The 22,577-nt window shown below is 43.9% G+C and overlaps 1 non-coding gene across 1 annotated transcript; it reads left to right on the plus strand.

Moving 5' to 3' along the window:
• The first annotated feature begins 10,919 nt into the window (after positions 1-10,919).
• On the plus strand, positions 10,920-11,057 carry LOC114806710. Its single transcript, XR_003754772.1, has one exon. It is a non-coding gene; the product is annotated as a small nucleolar RNA SNORA7 (small nucleolar RNA).
• Positions 11,058-22,577: the final 11,520 nt, after the last annotated feature.

The raw sequence follows: 22,577 nt of genomic DNA on the forward strand, positions 1-22,577 counted from the left end.
GATGCACAGTGCTTTCATGGTACAAATCTGACCATGTTTGGAGAAAACCAAAGTTCTGTACTAATGTTTACCTAGAAATCTCTTCATCCAACCCAGGAGTTGGTGAACAACACAGATTGCAAAGCGGTTGCTGAATTCTGATCTTTAGAGCATAATATACATAGTGCACTGTGCGTGTTGGGAAACAGCCTTTCCCAAAATCATAAGTTTTAATCAAAAGCAGTGCACTTTCATTCAGTAGTATTTATTGAATGCTTACTATGTGCAGAGCACTGTACTAAGTGCTTGGAATGTACAATTTGGCAACAGATAGAGACAATCTCTGCCTAGTGATGGGCTTACAGTCTAATCAGGGGAGACAGATGGACAAAAACAAGACAACTTAATCACGGTAAATAGAATCAATGGGATGTACACCTCATTAATAAAATAAATAGGGTAATAAAAATATATAACAAATGAGCACAGTGCTGAGGGGAGGTGAAGGGAGAGGAGCAGAGGGAAAGGGGGCTTAGCTGAGCAGAGGGGAAGGGGGGAAGGGGGAGGGAGCAGAGGGCGGAAGGGGAGCAGAGAGGGAGCACAGGGAAAAGGGGAAGCTCAGTCTGGGAAGGCCTCTTGGAGGAGGTGAGCTCTCAGTAGGGTTAGTTTAGTGGGGACCTAGAAAGAGTAGTTACTGATGTCAAAATCTCACAATTACATTATTACATAAAAAGAAGCTATCACAGTGGGAACTCTGGAAGCCTATAATCCTGCCCTTTCATTTAAACAAGAATCGGGAAATTGGTCAGTCTCGGTAAATACGTCTCGAAATATCTATGAAATCATGTGGAAAAAAATACCAGAATTAAAAGTAAGATTTTCTTTATTCCTCTGGCGATTTCTCCATTTTTGTCCCTTTTCTGTAAGCATCCCATGGAAAATTTTACCAGTCAACAGTAAATAAGAATCACATCTTAGATACCTTAGGATGTGGGTAATACGATTTTGTTTCAGGGTTTTGTTTTTCTTCATTATACACTTCTAATTTTTACTACTTGGGCCTTATTAAATGTGTTTTAAGTGTTCAAACACAGAAAAAGGAACCGTAGAAATTACAAAGAAATCTAGCTAAAAATTCACTGGTGCCCATGTAGAGTGACATTTTATAATAACACCTTTAGCTCTGAATCCAACTCCTAAATTCCTTATTACAAAAACCTGAAGCACAAGAACTGATCCATTTCAAGTTTATTAGGTTTTATCCATTTCTTCCTGACCCAATTACTACTAATGGAATACACATTACAAAAATCAATGTCAGAATCCTTTCAGTAATGCATTCAAGCTATTGCAGCAGTTAACTTTATTTTATTTATATCTATTTGCTGGGGTTTTTTTTCAGTTCATAATATATGCAGTTTTATTAATAATGAAAACTGAGAAGAGGTCAATGCCTTTTTGCAGGGCCTAACACTTGAAGATCAATGGATGGAAATATAGACTGGAAGATGGTTCATATTTTAAATGGTTACAAAAAATGGGCAGAGGTACAAGAAAATTTTCAAAGTATTTTCCCTACTTGAATTTCGTTCAGCATAATATAAAATATAGCAGTGGACAATATGATGAGGAAATATCTGAGCCGTGAGGAAAGTCTCACCTATCGAGAGTATCAGCTTTCCTAGGATTGAAACAATGATTCCGCTGTGGAGGCTTGCTGCAGAATGTCTGTCTTTTCCAAACTGGAATCTAACCCACTGATAGCACTTAATCACTGCCAGACGGCTTCTACAATTCCCATCTCTGTGTACCCTCCACCAAGTCCAAGCATGATGCAAGATGCATCTGTTTCATTTGTCATTATGGTGCTCTGGCTTACCATTTCCCTGAGACAGATTTTAGCCTGGTGGTTTTCAAATAAGATTTCATTGTGGCCAAATATGTGACCACCACATTTGGGTGACCAAATCTGTAGCAAAGTAAATCAATAATGAAAACTAATAGAAACTTGTGAAACATTCATTGTGTTGGTTTTTTAAATGCCTCACTCTCAGTCTGCTGTGTCTTTGGATTTCTAGGTTTTCTTTCTTCCTTTCTCTCCCTCCTCCTCCTCTTTCTCTTTTTCCTTCACCTCCTCCTCCTTTTCTTCCTCCTCCTCCTTCATCTTCTCCTTCTTCTTCTTCTGTTTTTCTCTTCCTTTCTCTCTCTCGTTTCCTTTCCCTCTCTCTTTTTCCTCCCTTTATTCCTCTCTCTCTTTCTTACCACATGTTTTCTTTCTGATATAAATATATATAATCATATATTTGACTAGGAAATAAGAATGAGATTTTATCACTTAATATGAGATAAAATTGCTGTATAATAAGCAATGTAAAGATTGTCCCTTAGTATTTGTTACCCAGTGCCTGGCACCACTTTTGTTTCTCCCTTTTGGTTCCACAGTTTTCCAGGAGCCTCTGCTTTGAATTAGTCAGTCAACAGATGCTATTTGTTGAGGACTTACTCTGTACAGAGCTTGGTACTAGTAGGAGATGTGAGGTAAGGTAGGAAAGCGTGAGCTGATTGAGTGCTTTAAAACCAATGATAAGGCGTTTCCGTTTGATGCGGAGGTGGATGGGCAATCAGTAGAGTTCCCTGAGGAAGGGGGAGACTGTACTGAAGATTTGAGAGGCGGCATGGCTCAGTGGAAAAAGCACGGGCTTGGGAGTGAGAGGCCGTGGGTTCTAATCCCGGCTCCGCCGCTCGTCAGCTGGGTGGTTTTGAGCAAGTCACTTAACTTCTCTGGGCCTCAGCTACCTTATCTGTGAAATGGAGATTAAGACTGTGAGCCCCACGGGGGACAACCTGATCACCTTGTATCCCCTCTGCACTTAGAACAGTGCTTGGCACATAGTAAGCGCTTAACAAATGTCATTTTACATATGAAGAGGAATCTTCATATGAGACCCAGGGAAGATAAATGTCTTCCCTCAAGGTCACGTGGCGGGTTAGTGACAGAGTTGGGTTTAGAAGCCATGTCCAGTGACCCCTAGCCTGTGCTCATTACAATAGCGGATGCTACTTCTCCAGTCTATCTCCTGTACCAGCTGGACTAAAAGAGCACAAGTACTGATAGCAGGTTTTGCCCAGCTACAGGTACATGATGAATTTGGTTAGAAAAGGGGGGAAAAACAGTAAATTTGTAAATGGGGAATTTAAATTAAAAATTTTAAAGGAAATTTGAAAATGGGGGAAAAAAAGTCCTTGTAAAATTCCCAGGGGTATTCGCTAAACTTTGCTGAATTCCCCACTGTCACTTGTCACGATCCCACTGATTGGCAGGGAAATGAAGATAGCTCGATTGCTGTTTTAACCGTGATTACATGCTTGAAACTTTTCTTGTAAGAAAATTAATCTCTGAACGGTGGCACGTGAACTGGGCTGTGGGGAAGAAAGCCCTTGGAAGGTTACTGTTAGTCATACTAGGATTAAGATTAGTCCCAGGACTTTTTTGCTTGTTGCTTTATGTGCTTTCTTAGGTGCTTACTATGTTCCATGCACTGGAATAAACACCTGGAGAGATACAAGATAATCAGGCTGGACGTATTTCCTATCCCACGTGAGCTGACAGTCCATGTACGTAGGAGGGAGTAAAATTGAATCCGCCTTTTACAGATGAGGTAACTGAGGCACAGAGTAGTTAGGTGACTTGCCCAAGATCACACAGTAGACAAGTGTGCCTGGGGATTAGAACCCAGATCCTCTGACTGCCAGGCCCATGTTCTTTCCACAAGGCTGCGCTGCTTCTCCCAGCCAGAAATTGTGGAGTTTGTGTGCCCTTTATCAAAGTTATTTTGCTACTGACTTCAATTTCTTTTAAAAAGAATTACTGGGCCAGAAAAGGAAATGGATAATGAGTTAGGAGACAAAAACTCAAAATTGTAATTAGGGGGATTGAGTCTGCGAATCATGTGGTGGGCTTTTCTGATTGGTGGAGGATGAAGGAGCATCCACATTCGTCTGTTGCTAAATATTCTTAATGCTGTTGGGGCCAGGAAAATCTTAATTTGGAGATTTTTAGTAACTCATGACTACTGTCTGCCAAATTGTGCTTGTATCTAGGGTAAGGATGCTTGCTACAAATTTGTGTCAACGAAGCTCCAAGTATCAAGAGAAAGAGAAGGAAGATAGCCTAAGTACTTCAGGCTGGGTGAATATGCTGGTATCCCCAAAGCAATAGCTTGATGCTAGGAACAAGGACCAAGGTATGGCAAGCTCCTAAACGAAAGAATAGACTGAAAGGGAAATGAACGGTGACACCCAATGGGACAGTTTACTAGGGATTAGGGCTCTCCTTGGGATTAAAAGGGTGCCCCGATGTTTTTATAATCTAATTCTGAGAATATAAAATCGGTGGGTATTCACATGACTGCCAGAAATAACAAATGATGTCGAAGTTGCCTCTAGAATCCCACATGACTTTAATAAAACACACGTTCCACATTTTCTTGGAGTAATACAATACCTGGGAATGCTCGAACCATTTTCCCTTGTGCACATGCGATGCGGTGATAGTTCTGCTAATGCAATTGGGGTGCAACCCAAAATGATAACAAAGGAGTGGGGATCAATCTGTCAAGCTATTTTATTGATTAAATTCCTACTGAGTTTTGAGCACCGCAATAAGCCTTTCAGAGAGGACAGTAATGTGCCCTAGAGACATGATCCCTTAGAAAAACAGTGTGGTCTAATGGCTACAGCATGGACCTGGAAATCAAAAGGGACCTGGGTTTTAATTCCTGGATCCTCCACTTTGGGTAAGTCGCTTCACTCTTCCTGAACCTCAGTTGCCTCATCTGTCAAATAGGGTTGAAGACAGCGAACCCCACGTGGGACAGGGACTGTTTCTAACCTGATTTGTTTGTATCGATCCCGGGGCTCAGTTCAGTGCCTGCACTTAGTAAGCACTTAAAAATATTGTAATTATCATTATTATTACCCTCAAGGAGCTAACAGTTCACTGGGGGATAAATATTAGGGCTCCACCAAGTGACTGTAGCGTGACCTTGGGCAAGTCACTTTATTTCTCTGTGCTTCGGTTACCTCATCTGAAAAATGGGGATTCAATAAGTGTTGAATCCCTGTAGACTGTAAAGTCATTATGGTCAGGAAAGGTGTCCAATTTCGTTGTATTCTTCTCTCCCAAGCAGTTAGTACAGTGCTCTGCACAAAGTAAGAACTCAGTAAATATGATTGATTGATTGATTGACCGTTCTCCCTCCTACTTAGATTGTGAGCCCCGTGTGGGAGAGGAACTGTGTCTGACCGGATTATCTTGTATCTTCTCCAACTTTTAAGACAGTGTTTGACACAATCCCTCCTGTCTCACAAGCCCGTCTCCTTGGTATTAATTTTGACTCCTCTCTCTCATTTGACCCACATATTCAATCCATCAGTAAATCCTGTCGGTCCCACCTTCATAACATACATATATTATGGCCTTGTACATAGGTGCTGTGGGGCTGAGGGAGGAGTGAATATAGGGGGCAACTTCAAGTGCAAAAGTGCTCAGAAGGGAATGGGAGAAGAGGAAATGAGAGATTAGCTGGGGAAGGCCTCTTGGAGATATGACTTCAATTTGACTTTGGAGATTGGGAGAGTGATCGTCTCATATGAAGAGGGGAGCCATTCCAGGCAGAGGCAGGATGTGAGAGACAGATCTGCAGCAAGGTAACTAAGACTGAGGTACAGTGAGAGGGTTGGCATTAGTGGAGCGAAGTGGATAGGGTGGGTTGTAGTAGGAAAGTAGTGAGATGAGGTAGGAGTGAGCAAGGTGAATGAGGGCTTTAAAACCAGTGATGAGGAATTTCTATTTGATGTGGTCGTGGTTGGGAAACCACAGGTGGTTCTTTACATGGACTGAACGTTTTTGTAGGAAAATGACCTGGGCCGCAGAGTGAAGTATGGACTGGACTGGGGAGAGACAGGAGTCAGGGAAGTCCGCGAGGAGGCTGATGGAAAAATTAAGGGAGGATAGGATAACTGCTTGGATTAACACAGTAGGAGTCTGGATAGAGTGGAAAGGGTGGATTTTAACAATGTCTTGAAGGTTTTTTCAACAGGATTTGGTGACAGATTGAATATGTGTCTTGAATGAGAGAGATGAGAGAGGACAATGCTAAGGTTGCTGGCTTGTGAGACAGGGAGGATGATGGGGTGGTCTACAGTGCCAGGAAAGTCAGCAGGAGGACAGAGTTTTGGTGGGAAGACAAGGAGTTTTGTTTTGGACACGTAAAGATTGAGGTGTCTATGAGACATCAAAATGAGATGTCTTGAAGGCAGGAGGAAATGCAATACTGCAGAGCGGGAGACACAATAGGGCTGGAGATGAATTATTTGGGAGTCATCCATATAAAGATGGGAGTTTAACCATGGGAGCGAATGTGTTCTCCAAGGTCGTGGGTCTAAATGGGGACTAGAAGGGGACCTAGAACTGAACCTTGAGGGACTCCCCTAATTAAGGGATGGGAAACAGAGGAGAGCCCATGCAACAACCTGAGAGATAGTAGGGAAACCGGGAGAGGACAGAGAAACCAAGGTTGAATGATGTTTCCAGGAGAAAAATACCTGAAAACTCTGTTCCAGAATTGCTGGGGTCTGGGTCTGGAGGAGGGAAGGCTGGCTGAAAGGAGTGAAAACCAGGTCTCCTGAAGGGAAGCTGCTTTTCACAACAGAAGTTCTAAAACAGGCCAGGAGATCTCCTAAGATACTGCTGGGAAAGATGGGACTGTTGAAGAAGGGGCAGGAGGACCAAGGGACCGGAGAAGAGCAGATGTACTTCTAGGGAGATCATGCCTGATGTTTTCAATTTTCTCAATAAAGTGTATGATCAGGTCATTGGGGGCAAGAGAAGGGGGAGGTGTGGCGACTGGGGTTTTGAGGAGGGAGTTAAAGCTCAACGTGGGCAGAGAATGTGTCTGTTGTTGTATTGTACTCTCCCAAACACTTAATACAGTGCTTTGCACACAGTAAGCGCTCAATAAATACGATTGAATGAATGAATGAAACAACTGGCTAGGGCAATGGGCATGGGAATCAAAAGGATGGGAAAATATTGTTGCCAGGCAGAGGAGAGGGCATATTTAAAGCAGGCAAGGATATCTGGATATCTGGATTTCCAACAGCAGCTCATGCACAAGAGTGAAGGATGGGGATTGGGGAGGTGAACCAGGGTTGTAGGTTAGTGGTCCAAGATTCTCATCTCGGTCGACACCACCACCCTCCTGCCCATCCCAGGAGCCTACAGAGTCGGTGTCATTCTTCATGATTCACTGCCTTTTAGTTGACACATTCACCCCACTGCTATAAATTCTGTCATTTATTCCTCCACAACGTTTCCTGTTTCTGCCCTTCCTCTCCACTCAGACTGCTTCCACCGTGGTCTAAGTGGGAAATATCACAACTAGATTAATGCATTATCAATCCATATTAACCCGCTCGCTGACATCCGTTCCTCTGCCCTCTACCCGCTCCATTAAAACTATACGCTGCGGCACGGAGTCGGCATCCAAAATCTTGTAACTACCCCAAGGTTTTGCACAGTGGTTGGCATATAAAAATAATGAATATTATTATCATCATTATAATCGTATTCAGAACTTGAACTATCCACTGCTTAATTGATCATTTTGGGATCAGAAATTCCACATCTTTATGTTAAATTACTATTTTTACATCTGCTTTAATCAAAGTTTTTTGGTGTCTAACACGGCCACTCTTTTTTCTTTCTTGAATATAATTTTCAAGATCATCACTCTGCTTTCATAGCGTCAGATTAGTGATTTGAGTACTAGCTCAACATGTATACAAATGACCAGGGTGTTATAGACCATCTATGGACAATGACACACACTTCACTGCTCAGGAGAACAGCTTCCATCTCACTCCGCTCCCCTGTTTTCTTCTCCATAAGAAAAAAATCAAGGGTGGCTTCAGTCGGATGTAACTGATCGTCGGGTTGCCATAGCAAAAGGGGGTGCAGTTTAAGACAAACGGAACAGTTGAAACATTAGGGCAATGTGAAGCCACTGAGGGTAAATCATGGAAATTGAATTAAGTATGTTCAACTGGCTAGTTACCTTCAATCTCTAAAGTATTCTGCCATTTGCAATTTCTCCATGCGACTGCACCCCACCTCTATTTGCAAAGCACAGGTTTCGATGCAGTGCAAGTTGAAGATGAATAAACCTACTGTCGACAAGTGCTTTCTTGAAAACTCCCTGCTAGTCAGGACAGGCTGAAATTTGCCTCTCGACAGGAAATTATACTTCATAATAACACAACCTCAAGATTGAAAATGCAGTGCAACAAATACACAGCAAGATCATTAATGACTCTCAGAAACTCCCGCTCAGACTTCAAAGATTCTAAATTATCATCGTCTATCCATGACTGAGACAGTATGATCCAGTGGAAAGAGCATCGGGCTCAAACGATACTTAAATACCGAACTAACAGGAGTGAGGGGAGGGCAGATGGAAATCCACCGTGGAAGGGTTTGGGGGGCCTACAAGCGGTTATGGAGAACTGAGAGAAGCTAGTTTTAAACAGGGAAACAAGGAGATCTTTGAAGAATCAGGCTCACCCCATGCTTCCTCCCCACTCCTCTTCAGCTCCCCAAAGCAGGCTGCTCCATCTCCGTCTACTGATGAACCTCCAACTGTTGCTCCTACATCCTTCCTCCTCCCCTTCCTCCACTGTAGTATCTCATTTGCGGAGCCGTGGGAATACCTGACATTTATTACTTAATTGTAATAACAATGTTGGTATTTGTTAAGCGCTTACTATGTGCAGAGCACTGTTCTAAGCGCTGGGGAAGATACAGAGTAATCAGGTTGTCCCACTTGAGGCTCACAGTTAATCCCCATTTTACAGATGAGGTAACTGAGGCACAGAGAAGTTGAGTGACTTGCCCACAGTCACACGGCTGACAAGTGGCAGAGCTGGGATTTGAACCCATGACCCCTGACTCCCAAGACCGGACTCTTTCCACTGAGCCACGCTGTCACTTTCAGTGGACACCCACATTCAAGAAGAAGTAGGGCTTATCTGCAGCAACCACAAATCTGTATTTCCAGAGAGTATGCTGAGAAGCAATGTGGCTTAGTGGATAGAGCATGGGCTTGGGAGTCAGAAGGACCTGGGTTCCAATCCCGGCCCTGCCATGTGTCTGCTGTGTGATCTTGGACAAGTCATTTCACTTCTCTGGGCCTCAGTTACCTCATTTGTAAAATAGGGATTAAGAATGCGTGCCCCATGTGGGACAGGGACTGTGTCCAACCTAATTACCTTATATCTACCCCAGTACTTAGAACAGTGCTTGACACAGAGTACGTGCTTAACAAGTACCATTATTATTATTATTATTATTATTATGCTAATTCTCTGTGACATGGTTTGTTCATTTGTGTGCTCAGCTACCAGAGATGTTTGAAGTCAGATGTTTGGTGGATCTGAAGAATAAGCTGACTGAATGGAGATATGGAGTATAAAAACTAACATTTCAGGTTTTGACATATATAAAATGATGTAGAAAGTGCAGGTATTGATAAGGTTGATAAGTTGCATAGAGAATCCCCCTCCCACCAATTATTCACTAAATTCCAGCAAATTGTGTTTCTCTCAGTACTGCTGCTCAACTTAGACAGAAAGAATCAAATGAGAAAAAATGGTACGAAAAGGCAATGAAAAGAAAATCTAAACTGATGTATGTATGTTTGTCGGGAGCATTTTCATGGTTCGGGTCCACCTGTACACTAGCAACTATGGTGAGGGTGCTTTATTGACAGATGGAATCTGTGATCTCCATGCTTATTGTTCTCACAGGCCTATTAGTACATATCAGAAAGGGAAAGAGAGACTGAATTGGTTTCACAGTGAACAAAAGAAGTGGATGGAAGTTGGGGTGGTGAAAAATCACTGCTCCTATTGACTGATTCACTATATTACTCAATTCCAGTTTCTCAGTGAGTGGTAGCGATAGGTGAATCTGAGAAGACTTGGAGGATGTAGAAATGGATCTTCGCTTCACCTCAAGAATCTCATTTCATTCCCCCAGTATCATCTTCCTTTGCAAAAGGGCAACCTGTGGAGATCGATCGTGGGTGCAGAACAATTTCCTGGATGTCTTCTGGATGCAGATGCCTATAATGTCTAGAATGATATACTGGGTCCCCGCTACGTGCGGACTGCTGCCCTGGGTACTCGCTGGGTGCAGAATGCTGGTTGGGGCACTGTGAAGGCATCCTATTGGAGAGCTACTGTATGAGAGCATCATACTGAACATCTCTTTTGTGCAGCCTGCTGTACTAAACACTTGAGAGCATAAAATGAGGGGGAAGGGTAACCGGATACCTGGAAGTCGAATAAGTCGAGCAAAGTCACCAAAGATGATTCTCTCTTACTTAGATGTCCTACTTTTGACTGTAAGATCGTTGTGGGCAGAGAATGTGCCCACCAACTCTGCTATATTGTACTCTCCCGAGAGCTTAAGACAGGGTCTGGTCACAGTAAATGTCCAATAAATATGCTTGATCGATTGATGGATGTGTACCTTGAAGTAATTAAGACTATGATATTAAACATTGATGGCATAAGCAAAACAAGGAGAGTGATTGAGCTTCATTGCCCCTTGGAATAATGATCCACTGTTCCTCTACAATGCTAAGAGAGTTTCAGAGGTAGAATTCAATAGGAAGAAGCACTGGGGCCAATGTTAGGAAACAAGGATATCTTCTTTCTGACAGTAGTTGCATTCATCCTCCAAAATGAATGTCAACTAACGTGCAAATAGAGTCTAGATTGCAGTCGAGACATCCAGAAGACAAGGGAACAGAATTATTATGTTGAGGTTAAAGATACTCTTCAAAATAGGTCAAACTAGGCCATGGAACCAGTACTTTCCCCTCTCAGGGTCACACCTGGAGAGTTTCCAGTACTCTACCAGTCTCGACTATGGGAGGGAGAGTCAAGCAGAGGCCCGTCCATTCCATCCCTAGCTTGGGCAGTGGTTAGCGAGTGGAAGGCCACCTGCTACAAGCCAAAACTCCCTTGTGCTGGGCAGAATCGCTATGGGAGAGAGTCGAGGGCGGACACTCAAGTTGACTGCATGGAAGAAGTCAATGGTAAGCCACTTCCGTATTCTGACCAAGAAAACTGTATGGATACGCTACCAGAACGATTGCAGATGGAGATGGGACATTCTGGGAGAGATGCACCCTCTGAGTCGCTATTGGTCGGAGACGACCTGACCTCATAAGACAAGACCAGACCAGTACTTTAACGCTTTTGTAGGCTTAATAAGGAATGAGCAAAGATCTGGGAAGCAGCGTGGCTTAGTGGAAAGAGCCTGGGCTTGGGAGTCAGAGGTTATGGGTTCTAATCCCTGCTCTGCCATTTGTCAGCTGGGTGACTTTGGGCAAGTCATTTAACTTCTCTGTGCCTCAGTTCCATTATCTGTAAAATGGGGATGAAGACTGTGAGCCCCATGTGGGACAACCTGATTACCTTGCATCTACCTCAGCGCTTAGAACAGTGCTTGGCACATAGTAAGTGCTTAAAAAGTACCAACATTATTTTTATTATCTCTACTGGTATGTTTGGGAAAAGTCAACAATGGGAATGAGGTTCTCAATTATTTCCTCTTACCTAGGCCTACTGCCTGAAAACCATTAGACTGTCAAGTGTTTGAAGGTAGTGATCACGCATTTTCCTTCTGTTGTATTCTCCTAAGTACTTGGAGCAGTGTGGACCAGTGGGGAAAAAAAAAATGTGGTTATTTGTTAAGCCCTTACTATGAACCTGGCACTGTTCTAAGCACTACAGTAGATAGACGATAATTGGATTGGACACGATCCCTGTCCCACAGTCCTAATCCCCATTTTACAAATGAGGGAACTGAGGCACAGAGAAGTGAAGTGACTTGCCCATGGTCAAATAGTAAGTGCTTAAAAAAATCACAATTTTTTTTTATTATCATTTCTAATGGTCTTAGTGGTCTTTAAAAGGTTCCATTGTCATTACTCAGATTACTCTGTGTTAATGAACTTTTAAAAAGTCTCATTTCTTGACAGTGGATAAAAGAAGAAAATTCACTGGGTTGGACCACAAGCATTGCTGTGTTCCACAAAGTTTTCATTGCTTAAGTCTGAGTCTGAGTCATTCTACTGATTAGTCTACCGAGAGAACTTACTGTTCCAGCTGATCTATTTATTATAAGTAATGACAAAACCCACTGGTCTTCTTTTTCTTTTCTTTTTTTTTCTTAGCTGGACATATGGTGGCATTTGGAAGTACAGTTCAGTAGATTATTGACTCTCTGGTTCCAGTTTATCTTCGATGAAGGTGAACTGTGCCAAGTTTTCGGAAAGGAGTTGTTTCGTATCACTGTATCTATTAATCTGTCGGCGAGACCGATTCATCTGTGCCAATACAGGATGAATAGCCAGTGTTTTGGTATTACATATAGAAGATTCCACTTTTATTGAGTTAGGGGGACATACCTAACTAGCTCTTGCCTGATAAGTCATGTTTTTCACTTTTCTGTGGCAGCTGAGTCATACAGTCAAAGCGTTAATGTAACAGTGACCAATTTAGAGGCGAGGTGAAGAATATCACCATTTTGCTAGAATATTTTATTGTAGATAGGAATAGTTCACTAATCAGAACCTGAATAATGCAGAAAACTGAATACTTTCACTACCAGTGACGATGATAGTTTAATAATAGAAAGAGCAATAGAGACGCTTGCTTGCTGCTTGATGGTGGCTAGAAATCCAATCCTAAAAACAATGATAGCCTGAAAACTTTTAATTACACAGCAAAACCGATTCCTTATCTCCCTGTGTAAGACAGTATTTTAATCACAATGAAATGGACTTCGATTTAATACAGTGATATAGAATTATAGAGAGAAAAGACCTGGTTCTTGATGGTGTCATGTTTCCCGGGGTTTTCTCTCCCTTGAAAGGTTGGACTGGGGCACATTTTCTGTGACTTGTTGCTTGCTGGTGGTCTGCGAATTAACCTGGCTTATCGGCATTCTTTGTGTAAGGACACAGAAAGTGCCCTTAGAGAAGTATGACTAGAAAAACCAGGGGAATTCTAACTCTCTGAAGATAGTTACTCCTTTAGGATCCATGTGGGAGCCCTTTTTGTCCTTCCCGTCCTACCTTTTCTGTCTCTTTGCCCTTGCGAAGACGCACAAACATAAACACATACAACACCACAGAGGCACGCACTCCCCGGTACCTTCCTCCCAACATACCACCTCCTCCTCCTGCTTGGCTTTCTCAGGCAGAGGCTGAGAATTAAGTGCTCTCTGGGAGATTGCCGAGTCTTTATCATCCCAGGAGGGCTGCAGCTGTTTCTGCCGTCCAGAACACACGCTTTAAAGTCTTTGCCGTTTACCTCCTTTATGCAACAGCGCTTTCTTTCCATCTCTCTTTAAGTGGTGTGTTGAATAAAGGGGAAAGTGGGACCGGGTAAGGCAGAGCAGGGGAGAAATTAGTCTAGGGGAGGGCAATCGTGGGATATCCTTGTGGCTTTCAGGGAGTTCTTGGAAGATTGCAGACGGATGCACTTGGATTTGTGCCCTATATTCACCTCACTCTCAGTCTCGCAGAACCTATGTCGATATCTGTAATTTAATTTGGTGTCTGCCACCCCTCTAGACTCTAAGCTCCTTCTAAACAGGCAACACGTCTACCAAATTGGTTATACTGCACTCTCCCAAGCACTTAATAGAGCACTTTGCAAACAGTAAGCACTCAGTAAATATGATCGATTGATTCATTCATTTCATTCAATCGTATTTATTGAGTACTTACTGTGTGCAGAACACTGTACTCAGTACTTGGGGGAATGCAATGTAACAGTTCCCTGTCAAGTGATGATTGTGTTTGTGTGGGGTGGTGTCTGATGTCAGAAGCAAGTCAGAAAGCAGTTTAACCCCCTCCCCACTGAGGAAGAACGGGTAGGAGTTAAAAGGTTCTAATCCCGGCTCCACCACTTGTCTGCTATGTGACCTTGGGGAAGTCACTTCACTTCTCTGTGCCTCAGTTACCTCATCTGTAAAATGGGAATTGAGACTGTGAGCCCTCCATGGAACTGGGACTGTATCCAACCTGATTTGCTTGTATCCATCCCAGCGCTTAGTATAGTTCCTGAGAAATAGTAAGTGCTTAAGAAATACCATAATTATGATGATCTGAACCCCAGTGGGACTGTGCACACCTCTTTCCCAACAGAAAGAAGTAAATTGGGAGAAAATATTTCCATTTCACTCGCTTTCATGAAACAGCCCAGGGATGGAGCAGGAGAGGGTCTTCCACAAGGGGAGGATACTGACCTCCAAAATCCTCAGACTGCTGACTCTGGTCACTTTTTAGGTCACTCTCCTTTTCCCATAGTGCTGGGTGGTTTCAGAACTCTCTCACTCTCTGGGGTTTCCAAAATCGTCAGAAGGCCAGTTGAACATCGTACATCCTAATCAGTAGCCAAGGTCAGGTTGGATGGTGGAGCTTTTCTGTGGCTCCTTGTGAACAGGGAACACGTCTGCTAACTCTGTTGTATTGTACTCTCCCAAGCGCTTAGTACAGAGCTCTGCACATCTTTAGCACTCAGTAAATACCATTGATTGATTGATTCATTCATAATAATGTTAAGGGTACTCGTTAAAAATTACTATGTGTCAAGCACTGTTCTAAACACTGGGGTAAATACAAGTTAATCAGGTTGGACACAGTCCCTGTCCCACATGGGGCTCATTGACATGGTAATCAGTTAGAACCAAATTATTTAAAATCTATGGAGAGTTGTGTTTAGTACACTTTCCTCTGAATTGACTGTTAAGGTACATGCTGTTGGAGTTAATCTGCTTATTTTCATGTGGTTTCTCTATTATGATTATTATCGTTATTTTGTTTATATTATTTGTTCCGCTCTTACTACGTGTGAAGCACTGCTCTAAATGTTGGGGGTAGATACGAGTTAATCCAGTTGGATACAATCCATGGCCTACAGGGGAGTCGCAGTGTAAATCTGAAGGAGAAAAGGAATTTGATCCGTTGTGGAAGGCGAGGCACGGAAAATTTAAGTGACTTGGCCAAGATCACCCAACAAACAGTTGGCAGAGCTGGGATTGGTGAGCAAGGTCCAGGAGAGGCTGGTTCTGACTCCGCTCCCACTGAGCGTCAGGGAGAGAGTCACCCCTGGTGAGGGAGGGAGGGCAGGAAGGGGAGATCAGGCCGAGGCCCACCCTCAGGACAGAAAATGATGGAGTGTACCCCACCTCTAGCTTGCAGAACCCCCTTATTTTGTCCTGAGCCTGCAGCACTCTCTCCCAGCTCTAATCTGACGTTCTAGGATCAGTGTGTTTTCCCCACCGTGCCTGGATGGAGGTCGGCCACAGATTCTTTTGGCAGGCTGATGCTGTGCCTTCTGGTGACAGGGCAGTGTTTCTGGATTGCAAAAACCACAGTGATGCACCTTATCTCAGTAAGCATTGTATTTCTGGTGGGGCAGCTCACTGGGGTCAACCGCCTCACATATCCACAGAGCCAGAGAAGGAGGGCAGCGATTGGCAGTTCAAGGACAGGCTATGGTGATAATGCAGGCAGTTGTGAGTCAGTGGTCATAGCTGTGTGACCTTGGGCAAGTCCCTTCACTTGTCTGGGCCTCAGTGCTTCTGCGAAATAGGGATTCTCCTTCCCGCTCACACTATGGGCCCCGTGTGGTACAGGGACTGTGTGCAACCTAATTACCTTGTTCCTACCCCAGTGGCTTACCACAGTGTAAGCCCTTAACAATGCCACAAATATCTTTATTTTTTTTTTTTTTTCGGTCACACTGCATACGTACCTAGAGCAGGAAAGATGAGGTGTCACACACTGGACTCTGTGGTCCCCAAACACAATAAGTCATCATTAGAAATCATCTTAAAGAGTGGAGGAAGTTGATCCACAAGGGGATATAAAAGTCACCTCAAAAATTGCAGTAGCTGCTGTGAAAATAATTTGCATATACAAAATAATCTTTATTCATGGGTTGCACCTTATGCCCCATATATCAAGCAGGGCCTCAAATTTTAATTTTGTTTGTGCATTGTGGAGTGAATGCAGATGAAATTGCCGTAAGTCAAATGTGATCCTTTGCAGAGCTGTACATTTATGGAAAATTGCCGCTTCCACCAGCTACTTCTATTGTGGCCGTCTTGACTTTTGCTTCCCTACGAACCTTCAGAATAAAGGTGCACGTCCATCAAAACGTCAAACGGAGCCTTGGATTGATGGAGTGGCTTTCTCCCCAAGAAGCCAATGTTGAAGTTCGTGGCCGAGCTGAAATTACAGCCCAAGACGTCTGAACTCAACCTCAGAGAGGCCCATCATTCATTCATTCATTCATTCAATCATATTTATTGAGCACTTACCGTGTGCAGAGCACTCTACTAAATTCTTGGGAAAGTACAATATAACAATAAACAGTCACATTCCCTGCCAACAGTGAGTGCACAGTCTAGAATGGGGGAGACAGACATCAGTACAAATAAATAAAATTGCAAATATTGCATAATAATAATTATGGTATCTGTTACGCGCTTACTATGTGCCAAGCACTGTTCTAAGTGCTAGGGTAGATACAAGGTGATCAGGTTGTCCCACATGGGGCTCACAGTCTCAATCCCCATTTTACAGATGAGGTAACTGAGGCACAGAGAAGCTAAGCGACTCGCCCAAGGTCACACAGCAGACATTTGGCAGAGGTAGGTTAAGTGCTTTGGGGCTGGGAGGGCGGAAGAGCAAAGGGATAAATAAAATGACAGGTACGTATGCTGCCACCCGACTCTTCCTCTACTTCGGTAGTGATTGTGGTGTTTACTAAGCACTTACTATGTGCTGAGCAGTGTGCTAAGTCCTGTGCACTGTTGGGGCCTTGCCTCTCAAGTGGCCAGGCCATGGCTAGTGGTGCTTCACCCTCTACAGAATTGATCTGGTACAGCTGAGCCCACCACAAACCTATAATAATAATAATAATCGTGGTATTTGTTAAGCGCTGACTATGTGCCAAGCACCGTACTAAGTGCTGGGGTAGACCCAAGTAAATCGGGTTGGACACGGTTCCTATCCCACGTGGGGCTCACATTCTCAATCTCCATTTCACAGATGAGGTAACTGAGGCCCAGAGAAGTGAAGTGACTTGCCCAAGATCACAAAGGAGACAAGTAGCAGAGCCAGGATTAGAACCCACGATGCGTTATGCCCATCCGCCCGTATCTGCTCCGGCAGGTCACGGGTGGGAACTCATCTGGATAATGCGAGGGATGGTTAGGAATAAGGAGAGCAAATTTAGGACATTTAGATGGTTCTCCCTTTAGGTCATTTCAATTCAGTTCATTCAGTGGTATTTACTGGGTGCTTACTGTGTACAGAGCACTGTACTAAATGCTTGGGAAAGTACAATACAACAATAAAAAGTCACATTCCTTGCCACAGCGAGCTTACAGTGTCAAGGGGAAGCATTATAATAATGATGGTGTTTGTTAAACGCTTACTACGTGCAAAGCACTGTTCTAAGCGCTGGGGGAGATGCAAGGTGATCGGGTTGTCTCACGTGGGGCTCACAGTCTTCATCTCCATTTTCCAGATGAGGTTACTGAGGCCCGGAGAAGTTAAGTGACCTGCTCAAAGTCACACAGCTGACAAGTGGCGGAGCCGGGATTAGAACCCATGACCTCTGATTCTCAAGCCCGTGGTCTTTCCACTGAGCCACGTTGCTTCTCTTGTGCATTATGGCCTAGCGGAAAGAGTACAGACCTGGTTCTACCTGCTGCGGGGCTTCGGGTAAAACCCTTAACTCCTCTGGGCCTCAGTTTTCTCCTCCGTAAAATGGGGATTCAATATCTGTCCTTCCTCCTACTTAGGCCGTGAGCCTCAGGTGGAACAGGGAATGTCCTATCTGTTTATCTCGTATCTAACCCGGGGCTTAGTGCTTGCACGGAGTAAACACTTAACAGATGCCGTTATTAAGAAGGGCCATCGTAGAACATCGTTTGCAGCACCGGAATGATTTTGATCAGAACGGAGTATTGGATTGGATAGGTCTATTAGAGTTAGCAAAGTAATCTCGTCTTCTCTATCTTTAAACCTGGCTGGTAACGATAAGCGTTTCCACTGACTTTTCTAGAGGTTGAAGCCCAAAGACTGGACCAGCTCAACTGGCTTCTTAGTGACTGTGGTCACTTTGTTCCTCCATCGAGAATTGGCTCCTGAGGGGTGCAAGATTTGGATTGTCGTGCTATTCTAAGGGTTCAGTCTATGCCAAGCACTGTACTTAACTGTGGGATGGATAGGAGATAATCCAGTCGGACACAGAGGTCCCAGTGTAAAGGGGAGGAAAAATGGGGATTTCATCCCCATTTTCCAGATGAGGTAGCTGTAAAATGACTTGCTTAGGCCACCTAGCAGGTTAGTGGACCTGTAAACTCCTTGTGGGAAAGGAACCCGTCTACCAACTCTATGAGCATTCAGTCCGGTGCTCTGCACAAAGTAAGTACTCAATAAATACCATCGATGGATGACTGATTGATTAGAACCCACAGTCTGATTCCCCAGCCTGTGCTCTTTCCGCTAGGCCGTGCTGCTTCTCGTGCCGCTCTCTGCATGTGACCCTCCTCTTACCACACTCTTGATCCATAATGTTTAGCATTAGTGGTGCTATCCCCTGTCATCCCAGTACCAGGGGATGCCAGGATTGAGTGACCACAAGACCGGAGAGGGAGTTGATTCCCAGGGGAAAAAAAAGAGCAATGATCAATTGAGAACAGTGTTTTTGTCCAGAGCTGTCTCTTTCAGACTTTCCCTACTTCTCTCCACTCCCTGTGTGACCGACCTGCCACGGGACCCTATTGCAGCAAAACTCAAACCTTCACCTCCACTGTCGGCTCCCGTGATCTGGTTCCTCAGGTGAAACAGAGCCACTGAGACCAGCCGGCCTTCTCCCTTCCTCATCTTCCCTCTTCTTCACCTTCCCCCTTCCTCGCCTTCCCCCTTTCTCAACATCCCCCTTCATCCAGCTTGGGTGATTCACCCCCTTTGCTGCCATTAACTATCAAACTTGAAAGCCTTATTATTATATTCACTGTATGGAGTCTTAAATGTAGAAGGCTGATTTATCTTCTACACGTCCTGCTGTACGAATCTTTTATATCGAGGCTTTCGGTCAGGGACTACAGGTGCCTTGTTCTGCTTTCACTACCTCAATCAATCTACCGGTCATATTTATTGAGTCCCTACCAGAGTGCTGAACATTTTACTAGGGCTAGGGACAATACACTATGACAGAGATGTTCGACAATTTCCCTGCCCACGATGAGCTTACAGTCTACAGCGCGAGACGGGCATCGGTATAAATACGTAAATTATAAATACGTACATATATAAATTATAAATACAAAGGTGCCAAGGGGATGATATGGGTGAACAAAAGGTGCAAAGCCAACTGCAAGGACAACGATGAGGAAAGGGGGAGAAGAGGAAATGAGAGCTTAGTCGGGGAAGGCCTCAAGGAAGAGATATGTCTTCAATAAGGCTTTGAAGCTGGTGGGGTAAGTTCCAGGTCAGAAGCAGGATGTGGGCGAGAGGTCAGCGGCAAGATAGATGAGATGGAGGTACAGTTAGAAGGCTGGAATTAGAAGAGTGAAGTGTGGTCTGGGTTATAGTAGGAGAGTAGTGAGGAGAGGTAGGAGGGAGCAAAGCGATTGAGGGCTTTAAAGCTTAAGGGGTTTCCATTTGAAGCGGAGGTGGAGGGGCAACCGCTGGAAGTTCTGAAGGAGTAGGGAAATATGAACACGTGCCACACCACAGCACCCTCGTTGGCCACTCAGACGCTGTGCCCAGCTGGCTCTGCCTAGCCTTAAACTACCCCGGGAAAACGAACGAACCTGTCTGCAGTCCTGGGACCTGAGTCCAGCTTTGTACACTGAGCTAGAGCTTCCAGCGAGTTAGGAGCATTTGTGTTTCTAGGGATGTTTTTCAGGAGATGGGACTGAAACTATGCAGGAGTTTAATGATTCGTAAAATTTTCTGTCAGCACATGTTGAGATGTTGCGTCTGAGGAGATATTTCTAACTTAACCTCTTCTACAGGAGCAGATATGATTCACTTGGGATTGAACTGGCTGATTAGAAGAGATGGTACTCACAAAAATGTCTCCAGCCTTGTTCCATTTTCCTCAGTTGATGTACTTCTTTTGGATAATTGACATATTTGTGTTTAACTAAAACCATCCTGTGGCTTTTAAGGAGGAAGGTAGGAGTTTCTTACCAATTGTCAGTTTCCTGTGGAGAAATGATTCTGACCCTCATTTGGACAAGCGAGCAATCCAGTGATCCTTGTGTTTCAGGGCAAGAGCCTGTCGAGGACCAGGCATTCCATAACCAACAGGATGGGTCACAAGTGGTGGGGGCTCATCCTGTCATCTGAGTAGGCCAGAAATAATTCTTCATACCCAGAGGCAATGTGTTGGAGGAGGAGCGGGAGGAAGGGAAGGAGGGAAGAGAAAGGAAAGAAGCAGGTAGATGGGAAGGAAGCAGGGAAAGGAGAAAAAGGAAGGAGGAAGAAAAAGAGTGTGACTAAACGGAAGCAGCTTCTGCAGAAAAGCTTTCTCTAGAATTTGTAGGAGCAGGAGTAGGAAGTGTGATAATAATAGTAATAATGATAATAGTGATGGTGCTTACAATATGCCCAGAACTGAACTAAGCACTGGGGTAGACAGAAGATAATCAGGTCCCCCATGGGGCTCAGAGTCTAGAGGGGAGGGAGAACAGCTATAGAATCTCCATTTTGCAGATGAGGGAACTGAGGTAGAGAGAAGTGAAGTATCTTGCCCAAGGTTACAATCTTGCCCAAGGTTACACAGCAGCTAAAGTGGCGGAGCAGGGATTAGAAGCCAGATCCTCTGAGTCTCAGGCCTGCCATCTTTCCACTGGGCCACCCTGATTCTCCACATCGTGATGGTCTGGCTTATCTAAAAGGATGAAATATCATGCGCTGCTTAAATTCCCACATGCATAGGTTGCAACCCTAACCTCAACCAGTCAGCCAACTGGTAGCATGTACTGAGTGCCTACTGGATCAGAGCACAGAGAGAACAATAAACTTCGTAGACATCATCCTGGCCCTCAAGGAAACCAGTTGAAAGGGGAAGATAGACATCAAATTAAATTGCAGACAGGAGGAAGAAAGTAAAGGAGATATGGACATGAGTTAGCGCTTAGGAAATGGGGTTTCTAAGGTTACGTGCTTGAATGTTTAGCAAACCTCTTATTTCCCCAGCCTATCTTCCCCAGTATGTGCAACTCTGCAGTTGGGTGGATGCCCTGACAGGATTTTAATACTCACTCCAGCCCCACAACACATAAATATCCTTCGACTCTACTATTTCCCTTATTTGCCATCTATTTGAACTCTGTCTCCCACTATAGACCTTAAGCTCCTCATGGGCAGGGTTCATTTCTACTAATTCTATTATCTCGTACTCTCCAAAACACTGAGTACAGTGCTCTGCACTGTAAATACTCATCAAATACCATCGGTTAAATGATCATATGAGTGCTGAAATGGCAGTTGTATATTTAGGGTGGAAAGATGAGAGATTAATCAGGGAAAGACCCCAGGAAGAGATGTAATTCCATAAGGTCTTTGAATTTGGAGAGAGAATTATGGCTGTTGAGAATCACCTACCCTAATTCCGTATGAATGACAGAGGAATTTTCAAATGGCAATTAAGCCATTGCCAAACATTTGAAGGAGAATGACCTTGTGGCACTAGAAGCCCCACAGAAGCAAGTAACAAGGTTTTTATAAGTGTAGTCGGTTCTTGTGGGCGGGGAATGTGTCTGTCAACTCTGTGGTATTGTACTCACCTAAGCATTTTATTCAGTGTCCTGCACACAGTAAACGCTCAATAAATAAGATGAGTTGATCGATTGATTCTTCACACATGTTTTCATTTTGCGTAATGGCTATAATATTCTTGGAGAATTAGGGGTTGGGTATGTGATGGTGAACCTGTGCTAGAAGGCAGTGGGTTCTAGTGAAAAGAGCACAAAACTGGGAATCAGGAATGCGGTTTCTAGTCCTGGCTCTACCGTTGACCTGTTGTGTGATGATAATGCTTTCTAAGGCCTCAGTTTCCTCTTTTGTAAAATAGGGGCAAAATATCTCTACTCTCTCCCTCTTAGACTTTCAGCACCATGTGGGACTGGAGCTATGTCCAATCTAATGTCCTCATATCCTCCCAGTGCTTAGTTCAGTGCACTGCAGATAGTAAGAACTTAATGGCGTAATTATTTTATGATGCCCCATCTTTTATCTTTTCCCCTGAACGAAATTTCTTTCCCACTCAGTAATAATCCTGGCATTTGTTAAGTACTTCTTGTGGGCCAAAGCAAGCTTGTTGTGGGCAGGGAATGTGTCTTCCAATTCTTTTATATTATTCTCTTCCATATGCCTAGTACAGTGGTCTGCACATTCATTCATTCAGTAGTATTTACCCAGTGCTTA

Source organism: Ornithorhynchus anatinus, chromosome X1 (genome assembly GCF_004115215.2).
Source record: "Ornithorhynchus anatinus isolate Pmale09 chromosome X1, mOrnAna1.pri.v4, whole genome shotgun sequence".
Classification (NCBI taxonomy): Eukaryota; Metazoa; Chordata; class Mammalia; order Monotremata; family Ornithorhynchidae; genus Ornithorhynchus; species Ornithorhynchus anatinus.